The 19,176-nt window shown below is 45.2% G+C and overlaps 1 protein-coding gene across 2 annotated transcripts in view; it reads right to left on the minus strand.

Annotated features, from left to right (window-relative positions):
* LOC119650788 (zinc finger SWIM domain-containing protein 4-like) overlaps nt 1–12,931 on the minus strand; it is a 60,392-nt gene extending 47,461 nt beyond the window's left edge. The window contains exon 1 of one of the 2 annotated variants that reach the window (XM_038053920.1): nt 12,411–12,931. The gene's annotated coding sequence lies outside the window, so the exon portion shown is untranslated. Of the gene's footprint in view, nt 1–11,200; nt 12,177–12,410 lie in introns of those variants that run through there. The other variant, XM_038053912.1, reaches the window with a different exon arrangement.
* Nucleotides 12,932–19,176: the final 6,245 nt, after the last annotated feature.

Raw genomic sequence — 19,176 nt, forward strand, 5'->3', positions numbered from 1 at the left:
TTCCGATAAAAACATTCGGAAAGGTTTGGTTTACTTTATGAGAAAAAGAAATAAAGCCATTATCGAGGACTAAATTATTAGGCATAAATTACTTGGAGCAAAGGGGTTTTGGCCCATACAGTAATTCTCCCTATTAAAAATTATCACGTATTTGGCATTCCTAGAAATTATGACGAAAATATGGAGACCATGAAAACAGCCATTTGGGCAATATATTTTCATATCATTTCTTTAGGTGAGCAGGTGAGACCTGGGGTAATTACCATAAATTGTCAATGGAAAATAAATATTACAGACGTGACAACTGGTTCCAAGCCAACAAAAGAGGCAATGAAGCGGATTTGGTCAATCCATAACTGTTACAACATGTTTCCATTCAAGAATACAAAGTTTGAATGAACCATACAATAGTAGTGTAGTCGGCATTCCTAAAAAGAGTGTTTACTTCATTGAGTACTTTGGCATGGGGTACGTATTAAGTTGCTTCAATTAGCGATGAAGGACCAATTATAAAATGTAAAGTCCTACCAAATTAGGCATTAAAAGTAGAGCTCATTGTGTAAGCGACCAGGTCATTGGCGTATCAAATTCCTGGAAAGCGCAAAAGAGACCAGAATTTTTTCATCCTTTCGACTTTTTTTTTCATTTGATTTCATAAATGTGTGTTAAGAAGAGTGTATAGTTCCATACAATAAATAAGTCGGAATACCAGAAGCTGCACGCAACGAGTATAAAGGTTTTGTGTTTATCTTATGTGAGAAATTTTCTGTGTACATTTTTCCATTTGGTATTGTAATGACGCCACACACGTCTTAGAATGCGATAAATTCACGTGAAATACAAAATTTTGATCTTCTATAAGTTTTTTAATAACAATTGCATTTGCATCAAGCCTTCCAAAATTATGTACATATTATATTATTATTTATAACGATACCAAAGCTTGTACTTCTAGGATGAACTTAGGTTTTCGGGCAAATTTCTAAAGTATGGTATTATGCTATTATTAACTTTATTTGAGAAGGTATCGGGATGGGATGTACTGTGATGGCTAGATTTTTCCTAGGTGCACCATTAAGTATTTTTCCAAATTTTTCAATTGGATAGGTTCTGAGAATGAGACCTCTTATACTTTCCAGCGGATACATTTTGAGCCTCCACTCCCCTATGTTTCACCCAATATCAAAAATAGAACTAGTTTCGAACTAATGAAACCCTTTCATTTGATACCCCACATGACCATATTTTGTGAAAAAAATTACAACCCTCCTTTCGCATGAGCCCCCCTTAAATTCAACAAAAAATGGCGTCACATACTATATGTAAAGGGATTCACGGACCACATCTTCTCGCCAAATTTTGTGACAGTAGCTTCAGACGTTTCCGAATAAATTGGGTGTTACAGCCAAGCAGACGTTTAATCGATTCTAATAAAATTTTGCGTGAAACAAAAAGGAAGATTTTGGTCATATTGAGGGGTCAAATCTCCTGTAAATGTTTGCCTTCTATATAGTTTTTGAATATCTGAAATGAGCATATTTTCGTAAATCGTCACGAAGACTAAAATTCGAAGAACTGCGGGCTCTAATTGTAAATAATGGGATGTATCGTTTCATACTCCAAAGATTTTTTTCCGATTCATATTGCGCAAAGTGTACAAAGCACAAATTTTTGGGTATTGTTTTAGTATAATTTGAAGGCAATGTAGAAGTAAAAGTTTAGCTGAAACTCGAGCAATTAATAACCTGTGGTGTCATCTGCAATAAACTGATAAACTCAATAAGCTTTAATAAATATTTAAAGTTTTAGAGGCAAGGAATTAACATCCGGCACATGCTGTGTAAATTTAGATAAAGAACATCGTTATCAGTCGCAACTGTCCACTTAGAGGAAAGTAAAGGAAACTTACAACATGTTGAAACTCGAAGGGTCTTGCTGTTTGGGAAACACCAAGTCACACCTAAGTAAACTGAATCAATAGTACACGGAAACCGTCCGAAGTTCACTTAAGTAGAATTCGTATGACAAATTCAAATAGAAATTATCTATTTATTGAAAAAAGACTGCATACACGCTTTTCAAATATTAAACTAATCCGCAGTTTGCGTGAAAAATACCAAATATCAATTTTCAGATTATCATATAAATCTATTCGAAAATCTGAAAGCATTTTTTAAAATAAAATTGTTTTTCTATCGTGTAAAACAAGCTACTTTGTAGAAATGTATTAGCGTCTCTTTTCTTGTTTCATGCAAGGTTGAGGAATGTCGAAAGTCTGCCCTTTATGCCGAATTCACTCACTGTAAGGTCATAAAATTTAGAAATCCATTTCATATGACTACCATTGTTGTTTTAATGCTGCAGTTGGTCTTTCTGGCTCATGTAGATCGAATTCGTCATGCTCCTCGGTCATTTGTTTGGTCCGATTGGAGTCTAGAGGTTCCCAAATCACCGTCTAGCGTATCAGGTCATCATTGTTTCGATCGGCATTCTGGTCGTTTACCATCGGTATTCAGGCCTATTTAGCTAGTGTGTTCTCGTCAACGAGAATTACATCCATACCATCGCAGGCGCCCCTCTAACAATTTTTTCACGAGCCCCATGTTGAGGTATAGCGCGTCAACCACACCTACGCACCATCGCTCGCGATTACCTAAAATGCGCTTCAGCCCCCCTCCCCCACCACTTCCCAAAACGCTCGCACTCGTCCTCGGCTGTTCTGCGTCAAGTGGTCTTGGGACGACCCACTCGTCGGCCATCTTGTGAGAGTAGATTCCACTGCATAGCATAGCCTGCAATGCAATTGCCGCCCCTCCTTAATGTGTGACCTATCCACTGCCACTTCCGTCTTTCTATCACATCGCATACGAATACCAAGCTTGTGCGCCGACCAAGTTGTTCGTTTGCCATAGGGTCAGGCCAGCGTACTCCGGTGATACAACGCAGACAGGTATTCACGAAAGCTTGGAGCTTTTGCGTAACAGTGGAGTTCACCTTTCATGTAGTACTCCCATATAGCAACACAGAAACAGCGCCAGCACAGAACAATCTCAACTTGATATTAGTGTTGAAATAACAGCATTTCCAGATTTTAGACAGGGCAGCGAAAGCGGATCTAACGCTTCTAATGCGTGAGGCAACATATAGTTCGGTGTCGCCGCCGACCGAAACCACGCTTCCTAAATATATAAATTGATCGACGGGGGGAGGGAGAGTGCCATAACTCGTCAGACTGAGAACTTTGGTTTTGTTGGTATTTATCTTCTACTTGCTTCTCTTTCCAAACCCAGAGCCATTTGACCAAGGTCCATGACCCGGTGAGAGAACAAACAGATGTCATCAGCGTAATCGAGGTGTTTGAGGAAAGATGTCATCCTCCGGACAGGGCAGCATGAAGAACGTCACCGATAACAAGAAGAAGTAATATCGATGACAGAATACAACCCGCTTTCGACCTCAACATCCTCCGAGATTTTACCTCGATGCAGCACATGACATTTTGCGCCATCGTATGTCGCTCCGATAAGAGCTATTAGTTTCTCCGGAATGCGCTTCCTACGTAGAGCACTCCACTGTTTCGTAGAGTGTTGATGTGGTCGATGCAGGAGGATCTAGAGTGGAACCCAACCTGTTCTCTGTCGATCAAGCTATCGAGATGTTTTTTGATGCGTTCCAGGATTATGTTACCTATTATCTTTGCGGCGGCAGGGAGCACGCAGATACAATTGCCACACTCAAAACAGATGCCCTTTTTTGGAATCTGAACGATCACCCCCATCGTGGATAACTTCATCTGTCTTTGATAGGCGGCGAACACTCGAAAAGTATAGACGACATCAGGAGTCCGTCCTGATGTCGACATCGCAATAAATTTTGTTGTGGAACATTAGTTCTTCCAAGTTGCGCTGATGTGTAAAACAATTTCATAGCACATTTCAATATGAACTGATAGCATTGATTTAATATATTGAAATTTTAGGGTCGATCGTCAAAAACTGTTTTACTTACTTTCATAAACAGACCGTATTCCATGGGGCGACCATTCCACTTTTGGACAAGTTGAGAGACGTCCCCATAGAGCAGTGTATAGGGCGTTAGACGTGAGATGATCCGTGTAATGGTGTCCGTGCGATATACGGATTCCCGCTTCTAGTTGCTTTTATTAAGTCAAATATTTCCAAATATCTATCCTGTACTATGAATTCAAAATTCGCCTCAAATCTCCTTAGAGTAACGAATTGAATTAAAATTATGCTTTGTTCCGGGAATCGAGTTTACGCCGTTTGCACACACTGCGTCAGAAAATTATACGCAGCATCAGAATGGTCATTTATTGCTTTATTTGAATTTAAAATGAATTCATTTAAATTAACATCATTTAGGCATTCAAACTAGTGTGCTTACTCATAGCACAACGTAAAATTTCAGTGGAATTTGAAGTCCAAAACGGAGTCCGCCAGGGTTACATTTTGTTATCGATATTTTTTCTTCTTGTTACCAGTGACGTCCTTCATGCTGCCTTGGCTGAATGACGAGGAGAAGTTCAATGGACGACAGTGTTTACTCTCTCATCGAGCTATGGAACTTAGCCAAATGACTAGATTTTTAGAATGCAAACAAAGCCGATCTAAGACAAATAGCAACAAGACCGATTTTCCGACATCATTGACCCATATAAACAAAACTTCACCCCGGGAAAGTGAACAGCAGATCAGATATTCTTCATACGGCGTGGAGTAAAACTTCACACGACCATGAGAGAACAACATCTTAACAAACCTAATTAGACTGAGTAGGATGAACATGTACGAAGCCAAGTCACCATCGCCAAAGGACTGCAACGGGGAAATCCTCTTTAATCTGGCGTTAGAAAAACTGACCTGTGACTCATAAGTGAATACGAGGGCTACCATCCTCATCAAGCCCACTCAGCCTTCGCCTAGATTGAGCAGACGGCACATCTGCATATCAAAGGAAACCGGCTCAAATTTATGGCGGCGATATCAGTATCGAGAATAGTAATGAAACCTACTGATCAATTACAACACAACATCGAAAAAGTTAAATTATTTTCCTGTTTGGAATGAAAAGTCACGCGAAGTCAACAACATGGGTGATAAAATCCACATATGGCTATTCTTTCGCTCAAAATATCTCTTAATAGAGTCAAATCAATCACTGTACAATACCATATCTACCGGTCCTCATGTATGCTTCGGAAGATTGGCAAACCAAATTGCAAACTCTTAGCCATGGTCGAGAGGAATGTCCCTTAGTGAGGATAGACGACGTCTGTATAACGACAAATCTGTGAGAGCTATTGTAAATATACACAGTTCTTCCTAGAATTGACTACTCTTAATCGATATCGAGAAGGCTTCCCACAGTGTCAACAGGGAGTGTATCTAGTGTGCTCTATGCAGAAGGAGCATTTCAGAGAAACTGATAGCTATTATCATGGCAACATCCGATAGCGCGGAATGCCATGTACTGCACCAAGGTAAAATCTCAGAGGAACTTGAAATTCAAAGTCTGTCAAGGTTGTATCTTGTCACCGACGTTATTTCTTCTTGTTATCGGTGAGATTCCTCATGCTTCCTTGCCTGGCGCACGTGGAGGGCTTCAGTGGACCATAATATTTTTCTATTTGGTTGCTCTCTCAGAGATTCATGCAACCAAAAGGTTCTGTCAGTGTTACTGAAATTGAGGAAACAATCGAACGAATGAAATCGAAAAAAGCAACACAACACTATGGCTCAGTGAGTTCTTCGATCAGGTTATTAAGAAGAGTAGAACATGATGTTACTGGTAAGAAAGCACCAACAATCAAATAAGGAAAAAGAAAGATAGTGCAGAAAGCTGGCGAGATAGCAGCGTTCAAATCACCGTCCGATCCGGTTGCTGTCCCATGTCATTAAGATTTTTATATGCATTCTTCAGACACATTCTTTGGGGCATCACTGAAATAAGGATAAATCAAACCGGATTTGTCAAGAACTGTGCAATTACTCATGAAGAAATTCCGTAAAATGAATCTCTACATGGTATTTCTGAATCTAGAGAAGACGTTTCTCCATGTGTCACACATTCTACACATACTAATCTTATATACTTTGCGGCAGCACCTAGTGCCTGAAGAACTCATTCGCTGGGTTAAATTACTCTACGAGCAAAGTTCGAAGTGTCGCAGACATATCAAAACCGCTTTGTGTCTCTCTCAGTGTTCTTCAAGAAAGCGCACTCTCGCCACTCACCTTTGTTCACTGTCACACGGGACATCCAACGTCCTACACAACGCTCATGTAGCGCGGTATCAGATTAATCTGAATTTTTTGACGACCGAACCCAATGGGACAAGCACTATTATTATATGTGGCAGTAATCTGCCCAGAACTGACCGATTGAAGTATGAGGTATGAAATTATCATCGCGACAATGAACATCCAAATCTAAAATTTACCGCAGTCTCGTTTGCCCTGTCACGCTCTATGGTACTGAGTGCTATCCGACTAAAAGACAATGAACGGTGCCTCGTAAACCTCGGGCTGAAGGCCGGCCGAAACAACGATGACTTGAGACGCTAGATAATAATAATCGTTGGCACAACATTCCATATTGGATCAGAGCCTTGAAGTGTATCAGAGCACTTCATTCAAGACCGTAACGGCACACTATAGGATTACAGTACCCTATAGGAGACAATGCGGTCAGCATTGCGTTCGCCCGAGATTATTACCCTGATTTGACTCAGGTACTCATTCACAGCTGAGTCGACTGTTATCCGACGTCAAATCACGATACAAATTCCACTGTCACCAGTGAGATTTGAACCGCAGCGTTCCGTACGACAGCCTTGCGCTCTAATCACTCAGCTATCCTGGATGGTGGTGGTCAAAGGGTAGTATAGGTCCCAGGGCGAAACTTGGATTGGTACCCACGATAGAGCATAAAACCTGGGAAATGCCTGCTGAACCAACACCAACAACTCTACTACCAAACCTTATCTCCACCTCCACGTGGTGACCGCTGGGCGCTCTTTCTTAACGAAAAACTGCAGACGGAGAAGGATGAAGGTAAGTCTCCCGCGCCTAAAAACGGGACAAACTGTACCAACTGGTCTTCCAGGTTGGGGGTTGGGTAGGGCTGACAACCCTACACGGAAAGCCGATGTTACGGAGCCACGAGAGGAGCCTCGGCAACGACAACGGATTAACGATTTGCACATTTTCTCATGGAACGTGCGCTCCCTGTACAGAGATAAAGCTGATGAGCAGCTAGCCGATACCCTGTCCCAATACAGGGCTGATATAACAGCGTTACAAGAGATGCGATGAACAGGGACCGGTTTCCTGGAGAAGAACCGCTACACCATATATTATAGCGGTCATCCAGTAAACCATGTGCTCGGAGTAGGTTTCTTAGTCAGCCAAAAAATGAAACCTGCTGTTATCGGCTTTGAAAACATTAGCGAATGGCTATGCACTCTGCGCTTGCGAGGCAAGTTTAGAAATATAAGCCTCATTAACGTTCACGCCCCTACAGAGGAGACTGCAGTCGGAGGATACCTTCTACGAGGCAGTAGAACGAACCCTCGAAGCCTGATATGATATTAAAATCATACTTGGGGATTTTAACAGCCAAGTAGGGAAGGAGCCCGTATTCAGGCGATACGTTGGCTCCCATAGCTTACACGAAAAAACAAATGATAACGGACTGCGGATTATTCAATTAGCAGGGTCACACGAAATGGTTGTTGGAAGTACCTGGTTTTCGCGGAAAGCGGTCCACAAACATACGTGGGCCTCTCCAGACGGGACCACTTTCAACCAAATTGACCACGTGTTGATCGAACGCCGCCACCTCTCAGCCTTGATGAATGTCAGAACATATAGGGGGGCCAATCTAGACTCGGATCACTATCTCGTTGGCATGGTGCTCCGAACTCGAATAACAATACCACCTAGAATCCCCTCTGACAATCAGGTGAGAGTGAACACTGAAGCCATCCACAACACAACCCTCCGCGACACCTATAAGAGGGAAATGGATGCCGCAATAACTGCAGTCAACAGAGGACCTGGAGATGAAGCATCAACAAATGATCTTCACAATCACCTGAAGAACGTTATCATGGATACGGTCACAAACATACTTGGCCCCAGCCGCCAGAAAAGTCGGAACGGCTGATTTGACGATGAATGTAAGCTAGCAACGGAACGGAAGAATGCCGCATACCGAGTAATGTTGCATTCTCAAAGAACGCGGGCACGCGCAGAGACTTATCACGAACTCCGTCGAGCGGAGAAGCGACTTCACAGACGGAAAAAGGAAGCCTGGGAGAACCAACAAGTCTGTGAACTAGAAAAGTACAGGGAGCAACCGCACCAGGCGCGCAAGTTTTACCAACAAGTCAGCAGGATGAAGCCTTATACACCTCGATGCTCATCCTGCCGAGACAAAGAGGGAAATCTGATTTCCGACAGAATGGGCATATTAGAGCGATGAGTTGAGTACTTTGATGAGCTACTGAACAACCAGAACACCGGCGAGTTGGAGGTCCCGCTAACTGAAGACGACGGACAAATACTGCCACCATCAAGTTTAGGAGAAACAGTCCGTGCAATTCATCGGCTAAAAAATCATAAGTCGCCAGGAGCCAATGAAATTACAGCCGAATTGGATAAATATGGAGGCGACCAGTTACACCAAGTGGTTCAACAACTTGTGCTTAAGGTATGGGGCAGCGAATCAATGCCTGACGATTGGCAACGAGGCATTATCTGTCTCATACATAAAAAGGGAGATATCACACAGTGCAGCAATTATAGAGGTATCACGTTGCTTAGTACCATCTATAAGATATTCTCCGCTATCTTGCTAGGCCGGATAGCCCCATACGCCCAGAACACCACTGGCCCATACCAAAGAGGCTTCACTCCAGGCAAATCAGCAACAGATCAGATTTTCTCTCTGCGGCAAGCAATGGAAAAACAACAGTTGCACCATCTGCTCATCGACTTTAAAGCCGCCTATGATAGCATAGCCAGGGTAAAACTGTATACGGTCATGAGAGAATTCGGTATCCCGACGAAATTAATAAGACTGACTAGGCTGACCCTGACCAATGTGCGAGGCCAGATAAAAGCAGCAGGATCACTCTCAAGACCATTCGACATAAACAACAGTCTACGACAAGGGGATGCCCTATCATGCGTCCTCTTTAACCTGCCCTTCGAGAAAGGGATCCGTGATGCTGAGGTAAATGCAAGAGGTACGATCCTCTTCAAGTCCACCCAACTACTGGCCTATGCTGACGATATCGACATCATGGGAAGAACCACCCGAGACGTACAAACTGCCTTCATCTAGATCGAGCAGGCGGCGCGAAATCTTGGGCTGTACATCAATGAAGGCAAGACAAAATATATGGTGGCAACGTCAACACCGAAGACGAATCAACCAACAACATCAAACCGCACTGGTCAAACACGAAGAAGAATAAGGATAGGAGAATACAACTTTGAGACCGTTGACAATTTCTCCTATCTAGGGTCGAAAATCACAACCGATAACAGCTACGATGATGAAATCCGCGCACGGTTGTTGTCAGCCAACAGAGCCTATTTCCGCTTACAAACACTGTTTCGCTCGAAACGTCTCACCATAGGGTCAAAGCTCTTACTGTACAAGACTATGATCTTGTCAGTCCTTAGCAAGAAGAATTGGGAACTCTTGGCCGCGTTCGAGAGAAGAATCCTCCGAAGAATTTTTGGCCCCCTACATGAGGATGGACGATTCCGTAGCCTACATAACGACGAAATCTATGAGCGATGCCATGACTGTCCGGTTGTGGATAAAATCCGGCTCAATAGATTACGGTGGGCGGGTCACTTAATCCATATGGATGAGGATGATCCAGCCGAAAAAGAAGACGAGGCAGACCCTGCCTAAGATGGAGCGATGGCGTAAGTCAGGACGTCAGACAGCTTTTAGGGATATCGAATTGGTAGACCTCGGCGCAAAACCGGGATGTCTGGAGTTCCTTATTAAGGCAGGCCTAGACCGGATACCGGTTGTTGCACCGTTGATGATGATGATATCCTGGATGGTGATTTGAAAGCTTCGTGTCTCCATCCAAATCAGGCCTTTGACCGTCGACCCTGTTTCTGAACAGGACAAAGCGTGAAGAAGAAGAATCTGAACATGGGGTAATAAACATTATGTGGTCAACCTATTGACATTCCATTCCATTAAAATCTATATTCATGACCGCCAAGAATCTCTGGATTGGAGGGAATCACCTTCTTTTCCTCCTTTCTCCTCAGATCTGCCTGTAAACCAGGACTCCATGTACTACATCATCACACCCAAGGGGTGTGGCCCTCATGTTACTGGATTCCGGAAATAAGTAAATCGCACAACCATCGAGATTTCCAAAATATCCATTAAGCCACGCATTGTAGAGTAGATAATTTTGTAAATGGGGTTCCGATGCCTGGATCAACAAAGGTGATCCTTTTCTAATTTTGTGTGCACTTCCAAATGTTAGGGGGGGATGCAACCAAATATGGTACAATTAAAGCTAATTTTGTTGAGATTTTCAACCTTAGAAGTTCGTGTGTAACCCCTGAATTAGACTAACGTCTTGCCTGCAGCAATAGTCGGGTCTAGTGAACTATCAAACCCATGCGCACTCAGTGTTGATTTCAAACTCAACCTAGTATTTGCAGATACAGTCATCATTATCGACACTCCCAGAACACCACAATTAATCCGAAATCAGCTGTCATATGTGATGGAGCAATAGACGAGACGCTTATATTTGCCTCACGAACATTTACCAATCTGGGTCCCTGAATCGATGCGTCATTCGAAAGTATAGTAACCAATGGCCAACCTTTTTGTAATAGGGGATGCGCCTGGTAATAGAGTATGCAATATGCTCACTGATTTGCATAATTAATATCATCTTCCACCGTTCATTCTTGCACTTCCAACAGTTTCAGAGGTAATTGCTTAGAACAAACTGGCAGGCATGAGGCAAGCTGGGCTCAACTGGCTCCAATTCCCTTAAACTCATTAAATCATCGTTAACCTGCATAATCTGTAAACATAATGACTTCCAAGGCCTGCGCCCCAGTGCACACTTTCATAGTTTCAAATGCTCCAACGGCCAAATGCCGATCACTGCATATCTCACCTCGCGGAACACAATGGGAGCGACGAGTGAATGCTAATCACATCACAGAACCACGAACGGATCGATTCTGGGTAAATACGCGAGAAAGCTCGACGACTTTTCAGGAATGCACGACCAAACCTTTCGCCACTCCGCGGAACATGAAAGACACTAAGTACCGAGCGGGTGCGTGCCACCATCAACACTGGCTTACTAATGGCCCTGCTATTTCCGGAATCGCTTCTTTGACCAAGTCCATCCGAAAATTACGAAACACCATCCAATGTGGGATGCACACTACACCGAGGAACAATGGAAAACCCCGTCGCGGTCGAATACCGGAAAATGCATATCATGCCGATAGCTCCTCGCGTGGAAAGTGAAAACTATTTTCCCTGCTGCACTCGGCCAGGCCGCAACTTCCGCTCCTCTCGCGAACGACTCGATTGGCAATCGATAGCGCAGCAATTTCCGCAGCGATTCGCGAGGAGCAGCGGCAATTATTCACAAAATTCCTCCGAATTACACCTGGAGCTGTCGTCGCAATCGGCGTATCTTTTTTCTGGTCTCGTCACGATGAGAAATCAGATCGAAATTCGACCGAAAAGAAAAAACGAGTCGCAGACCACAAGAGTCAGCGAAGTCAGCACAAAAAATGCACTTGGAATCCCGAGTCCGTTGAGACCACGCTCGGGGGCCCCCCGGAGCAGACCCTTCCAAGGAAATTGGGCAATAATTACACTGCGGCGGCCGAGAAACGCGACCACGGCCGCGAGACGGGCCCAGGCGGTAGACGGATCAACGGACGGCCAGTGGCCTGGCCGCCTGCCACCGTCCTCGCTCGCTGCACCACTTGGCTGCCTGCCTGCCGCCTCGCTGGGTTCCAAGGAGCCCCGCGAGTGCTCCTGCACGCTGCGTCCTGTGGCTCCTCTCGCGGCTCCTAGCAGCCGCAGCACTGCACCCGCGGCCAAAGCTGCGCACACAACCCTGCTCCGAGGAAGATTTATTCAAATTTAATTTCACACCCTGAAATATTAATTAATTCTCGCCCCGAGTCGTCGCTCGCTCTCGCACGGCCGGTGCAGGGCGGCCGTCCCGACGGGGAGGCGAGCAACCCTTCCGCCAGCCACTCCAGTCGCCAATCAATTTTTCAGCTCCCCGAATTCCCATAAAAGCAACGGTCGCGGCCAGGCAGATATGTAAATACGCTTGGCTCATGATAATTATTTACCTCGGGGCTCCAATTGGCTGTCCGCCGCGGGCACTCGGCGCGGCCTGGGCTGCTGGGGCTCCGCTTTCCGCTACGCTGCTGCACGGGCCGGAGTGGCCCCGAACTTGTAATCTGCTCGCGTACTTTTCAACTATTTACGGAAATCACTCGCGAGTCTGCATAATTCACTAGACCACATCATCGCCTTTCCTGATTCACTGCGTTTTTCGCACGGGAACACTTCGCGGCCAGGCCAAACCCTGCTCCAGAAATTATTGCTCTTCCGTGGCTGGCCAAAAAATCGACATCGACCGTCCCGTAATCAATTTTACTTACAAATCCACTTCCAGTTTCCAATTCCTGCCTGAACGTCGCTTTTTCGTCGCCGCTCCTCTCGCCCGCGCCGCTCCCCTACTCCATCGTCTCCTATCGTCTTTTGAAGTTCAATTCATATTCAACGACTCGTGCGTCCTGCTCGCGCCCGCCTTAATTTCCATGCTCTACTCGCGTCGCACAGTTTATTGTCATTCCCATACGTTCTCTAGAAGAGCTCTGGCGTTTTTTCGTATTCTTCCTGCTCCATCGACTAAACAATTATCGCAACTCGTCTCGCACGCTGTCCGTCCGTCGCATACCAATGTAAACAATGGCCGAAGCACACAGCTCGTGCACGGTCGGCTGGTCCTCGGGTGAACAGATGGTGCGCCGCGCACGCATACCAGCGCCCGGGAGCCGCATGTAATTTATCAAATGTCATCAAAATTATGCTATCCACGATAATCGCTTTTGCTGGGGTTGTCGTGCTTCCACGACTGGCACTGGTCGGTGGGTTGTGGGAAGAGAATCGATTTGGATGTGGAAAGAGTGCCGTGCACTTCCATTGATTTGAAGAGCAGGTGGCATGGCTGAGTTTCAGCTGATCGGCTCGAATTTCTGAGTGAAAGATGGTCGAAAAGCAAATCAAAAAAGATCCACGCGAGGGTAGATAACAGAAAACCGACAGAGAAAGAGAATTCGAGGCAAACGCCGAAGACAATGCAACCCATTCAAAATCTCATTAACCGTAGACACAAACCCGACTGGAAGGCAAACAAGTGCACATTCTGTGGACGGATGGGAATGCACCTGCTGGAAGGAGATTGAATGTGCAGAGGGAAACAAAGGATGAAATACGCAACGGACAGTGTTCGTTGGGCAATTTCGTTGCGATTCGAATTTTGATAATTTTCGGGGTGTGAAGTTGGTGCAACGAATCGTAATTTCGAGGATAAGGTTGAGTGAAGAAAATCTTGCCAAGTAAGTACCTATGTAGTCAGCATTTGATGTTTTCGCGAAATTCGTCGAGCCCTGCTACTCTCCCAATAAGCTTTTAACCCTTTAGTAGGAGAATAGTTTTGAAGGTGTTTACACACTTAGGAAAGACCTATTTTCATAACTTGCCTTCTGTTAAGGGAGGAAAGCGTCTCTTCCTATCGCGCACATAGAAGAATTTGTCCCAAAAAATACAGACAGAATTATTTTATGATCTGAGTATTGTGGCTAATCTAGCAATGAAAGACATAAGGCTCCCAAATAAAATTACATTTTCTACAGAAACATATTTATTTTACATTTTATACATTTTCCAAAAAAAAATTTGATTATATTTTAAATAAGAAAAAGTCATGGACAGGTAGATAGGTGTCAGCAGCCGCTCCGAGGACCCCAATTAGCGCTTTGGTGCGCCGTTTTGATGCCACAAATTCCTAAGACCGTGACTGTTGTTATGGGAGTAGTGAAACAGAGTTCAGCCAGCTCGGATCTTCAGAGCCAGACCGTAGCACTCACGAAGGAAAGCAGTTCTCCGACCCTGCAGCTAGAAATCTCTCTGAGGTCCCCAAAGAATGGTTTACCCAGTGTCCGCAGCCTGACTCTAGCCAGAGCTGGGCAATCGCAGAGAAAGTGCATGAGGGTTTCCCTTCCTCCTCCGCAGCTTCAGCAATGCGGGTTGTAGGGTATGCCGAGCCTAGCGGCATGGTCCCCTATGGGCCAGTGCCCCATGTAGATCGCCGTAATTTTGAATGCATTTGCATGCATCTGGCACAGGAGCTCTCGTGATCGGGCTATATTATAAGCGGGCCAAATCCTCCTTGACTTGTGGCACAGGTGGTAAGCCTTCGCCATCTAAGGGCCCGCGGCTGCTAAGTAGATTTCGCCCTTAACAGCCGGCAATGAGACACCGACTATACTCACCGAAGGGTTGCCAAGAACAAAGCCCCGCCTGGCTAATCCGTCAGCCCGCTCATTCCCACCTATGTTCCTATGCCCGGGAACCCAGAGTGTGTCGCCCAGACTGGTCGGCGCGTTTCTGCACCCACCAGCCTCGAGGATGTCATCGCTGAATATAAGGCCTTTATGGCCGCTTGGCTGTCGGTTAGAATGGCTATGTTACGCTTGGGACTCGGATCATGCTCCAGCCATGGATAGACTTCCAGTATCGCCAGTACTTCCGCTTGGAATACACTGGCGAAACGTGGGAGACCATACGACTCAGATGCACTGTGTGTATTCGAGAAAACTTCCGCGCCGACTCCACAGACCATCTTTGATCCATCGATGAAGAATACTGGGTCATAACCTTACAACACGACGCCAATCTTCCACTCTGCCCTGGTTGGAAAGTCCACATCATTTCATCTAGGATGTACTATGGCCGTAGGGCTTCGCTGTCCAGCATCCGGGCTCACGTAGTCTGACCGCACTGCACGCTGCAACGTATTTAATGTGGAGGTCTAGGAGGAGGAAATGCAAGAGTACATTAAGAGCATCTGTCGGGCAGGAGTGCAGAGCCCTAGTAGCACACGCGGTTCTTTGAATCCTATTAAGCTTCGTTCTATTGTATCTTTTGCTCAAAGCCTGCCACCATACAATAGAGTCGTACGTAAGGATTGGACGCATGGCGGTAAACATCAAGAGGATCATCCTCGGTCGGAGATCCCATTTCTTTACAAAGATTCTCTTACAGGCATAGAAGGCTATATAGGTCTTCTTAACCCTCAGTTTCATGTTTAATCTCCAATTTAGTTTTGGCTACAGGATTACATCCAAATACTCTACAATGGAGCCATAGTTGGTGGAATTCAGGTACCCTTGTCTTGGTGGTGAATAGCATCAGTTCCGTTCTGGTTGGGTTCATGCCAAGTCCGCATCCTGCGGCCCACAGACACACCTTTCACAACGCTCCTTCCATCATGTCGCCCATAATGGACGGAAACATCCCTGACACTAATATCATCAAGTTGTCGGAATACGACACTACCTTCACCCCGCTGCTATCCAATATTCGTAAAATTTTGTCCATCACTATTAATCAGAGCACCGGAGAGATGGCGCCACTCCGAGGTTAAGTGGTTTCCTTCCAGATCCGGCTGGATTATCCTAGTAATTAGCATAGATATAATCCAATGCGTAAGATACCCCTCCAATCCAATACTGGTCAAGGCTTTTTTGATCGCGTTGGTACTAACGTTGTTGAATGCTCCCTCCATATCCAAGAAAGCAGCTAGGGCATACTGCTTGTAGTGCAGTGACCGCTTAACCGTATCAATTACCTCGTGGAGAGCAGTTTCACTGGATTTGCCTTTGAGTTAGGCATGCTGGGACTTAGAGAAAGGCGTTCTCTTCATTATCTCAACAAGCTGCGGCAAAACCCTAGAGGCGTTTTCTCCATAATCTCAACAAGCTATGGCAAAACCCTTTCCTGCTACTTCTGTAGCATGACTGGTATTATGCATGACAATTTATATGCGAAGAAGCTGTTTATAGCCCAGTCGATCTTATCCTCCGTAATTACCGATTTGGTACTCTCGCGCGGCTGGGGTGACTGCTTCTTGCCGGTCTTGATAGTCGACTTGTACTTCTTCAGGCAATCCTTGTGACGCTGCCAATTTTATGCCTGTGTGGCGCAGCGGGGTTAAAAACATTCGAAATTTATTTCAAATGTTGTTAATTCGATTGACAATGGCCACCATCGGTGTTCTCCGTGGCGGAGCAGGCCATGATTAGTTAATTTTTTTTTTTCTCTATTAGCGTATATATTTAATAAACATTTGAGATTCAATCGTCCTCCGCGTCGGAGAACTGCTCATCATCCTCGTTCAAATTCAAATTGCGCATATTCTCCTGGCCAACCTCGTTCTTGGCGTCCTCCTCCATGCCCATGAACCCTCCCTCGTTCTCTGAGATGCTATCACATGGGTCCGGGTTCATCATCATGGACTGGAAGATCACATCCACTGTGTTGGGGTCGTTGGGAATCACCAGAACTCGGTGATTTCTGGCTCGCAGTATGATTCGTTGCCCTCATCCTCGTCATCGGAACCCGAGGCATTCCCGGCGCCTTCCTGCTGCTTCCTGTTCCCGTTTGCCCGTACGCTGGGATCGTAGACTCCCGGCCACGACCCCGCATTTTCCATCATGAAATAAATGCATTTTGTGGGGTTGTTCCCTATAGCGTGCACGCCAATCTCCGGCCAAGAGAGGGAGGTCGATTCCGGCAGGTCCAGGACAGTGAACTCTCGGTGATGTACAATGTCCCGTTTGACAGGATCCGATCTCCATGTAATGAGTATATTTTTGTCTTCAGTGGATTTGCAATTCAATTAAGCTCTCCAAAGTGTCATGTAGTGGCTAACATGTCTGAAGTTAGTGCCAAGGAAGAATTTTCACGAGACGAGAAATTTTCTGGTATTTAAACATCACCACTCACTGAAGCACAATATCTGGTTCTGTCCGGTATTCCGAATAAAGACGCTCAAAATGATGTGTGGCTTTACCTAATAAGGTAGAACTACACTGTAGCAGATGTTAAAGATTTCTCTGGTCAGCTGAGGTTGGAGGATCTTCATTTCACCTCGGTGGCAGTGTCTTCTTGCTGTACTTAGCAGGGCATGAGACTTTAAAGGCGGTATAGAATGCCTTTTCTAGGGCCCCGACCTTTGACTCCAGTTCGTCTGTCGTGCCAATCTTGTCAATTTGCGCACCGGAGAGTTTGTTCTTAATTATTTGACCAAACTTTCTCCAGTCGACACTCCTGGGGTCTCTGAAGGGTTTGGAGATGCGGCGAGATCTAGACTGAAAAGTATCCAACTGTGATCTGAGAAGGATCTCTGATCAGACACTCGCCAGTTCTCCAACCTAAGAATCCCATCATCTGTTATTAGGGTGATTTCAAGGACCTCCTCTCAACCGTCACAGCTCTCCGAGCTGGGGAAATGGAAGGTTGATGTATTGCCTCTGTTACACACCGATAGGTCTCTAAGCCGCAGAACTCACTCTAATCAGGGGCATCCTCCAATGTCCTGGCCTCAGGATGCCAAGGGTGGGTGTCAACTCCAAAGGCTGCTACTCACTGTACATCTCAGGCAGAGAAGAGTCGATGAGGATGCGTTTCTTCGTGGATCTTTCTTCTCAATCACAGCTGTTGTTGGTGCTGTTTTGTTAGGTGCGCGTGATTTCCTATGTTTGTTGGTGTTTCAGGTTCCGGTGCAGACCCACGTATCGATTGAGGACATGTGAAGATTTTGCAAAATTGTACGTAAGGGACTGGAATGTCCAAAAGACCCACTATATTCCCGAATCTGACCAGCATAGAGGCAAGCAACAGCTTGTCAATGGAACACTTTGGTGAAACTTTAGTGTTTGTGGGTGGACCCTCGCGGTTATTTTCGTCAACTATTGTAGTTTCGCCAGATGCATCTTCCTTTTTGGGAACAACTCAAACAGGTGTATTATATCGCGATCTTGTTTGTTTAATGTGTGTTTGATGACCCCATTAAGGAGAGGAGGATATGGATAAGATTTAATACATTTAATACATATACAAAATCATTTGTAGTCGTTCGAATTTCATGTTTAACAACTGTCATATAAGGATGTCTTTTATGTTTCTCTTTTAACTTTGGCCGTATGACTAGTGATTAATCGTATTGGAAACCTTTTGTTTCATAGAAGTATGAAGGGCTGAGTAGCTTAGTAGTAAAGAAGCCCTGGCTAAGATTCATAGCCGATAATTTATATTAGCTTCTGAGCCTTTTGCATGTCAGATATCAGGTTCAATACATAACCGATAAAAGATTTTTTTCAGGAATTTGGTAGTCCTAAGTCCGCGTCAACTTGATGCTGGACCGGACCAAATGAAGAGCAACTTGCTCCCACTATCTATAGTCCACGGACTCTTCTTTTTGAGTTTAACACCCAAGGTTCAAAAAGTAAAAGAGGGACGAAGACGGTTTCGTACCAGGGCACAGGCAACTCATCAGACGCTGCCTCACCTCTGCCCTGGGAGCAGCCTGACCGAAGCGGATCGCAGATATTGTACGCTCCCTTTTATAATTCGCAAGACACGACAAAGGTGCGAATTATATTCAACGTAAATCTGCCCACAGTTCAGGCCAAAGTTTGACCGGAGCTATTGTTTTTTGTAAGGAATTTGGGGGTCCTAGGAGTGTCTAACTCCGGCTAAGCTTTGGCCTGAGCTGTGGGGGGATTTACGTTGAATATAATTCGCACTTTTGTCGTGTTTTGCGAATTATAAAAGGGAGCGTATAACACCTACGTGCCGCTTCGGTCACGCTGCTCCCAGGGCAGAGGTAAGGCAACGTCTGATGAGTTGCCTCTGCCCTGGTACGAAACCGTCGTCGTCTTCGTCCCTCTTTTACTCGATAAAAGCATTGAAAGCTGGCAATCGAAAGGTTGGTATCAACCTACAGGCTCAATGAACTCACAGAACTTCGTTTCAGAGCAATAA

This window comes from Hermetia illucens, chromosome 1 (genome assembly GCF_905115235.1).
Source record: "Hermetia illucens chromosome 1, iHerIll2.2.curated.20191125, whole genome shotgun sequence".
NCBI lineage: Eukaryota > Metazoa > Arthropoda > Insecta > Diptera > Stratiomyidae > Hermetia > Hermetia illucens.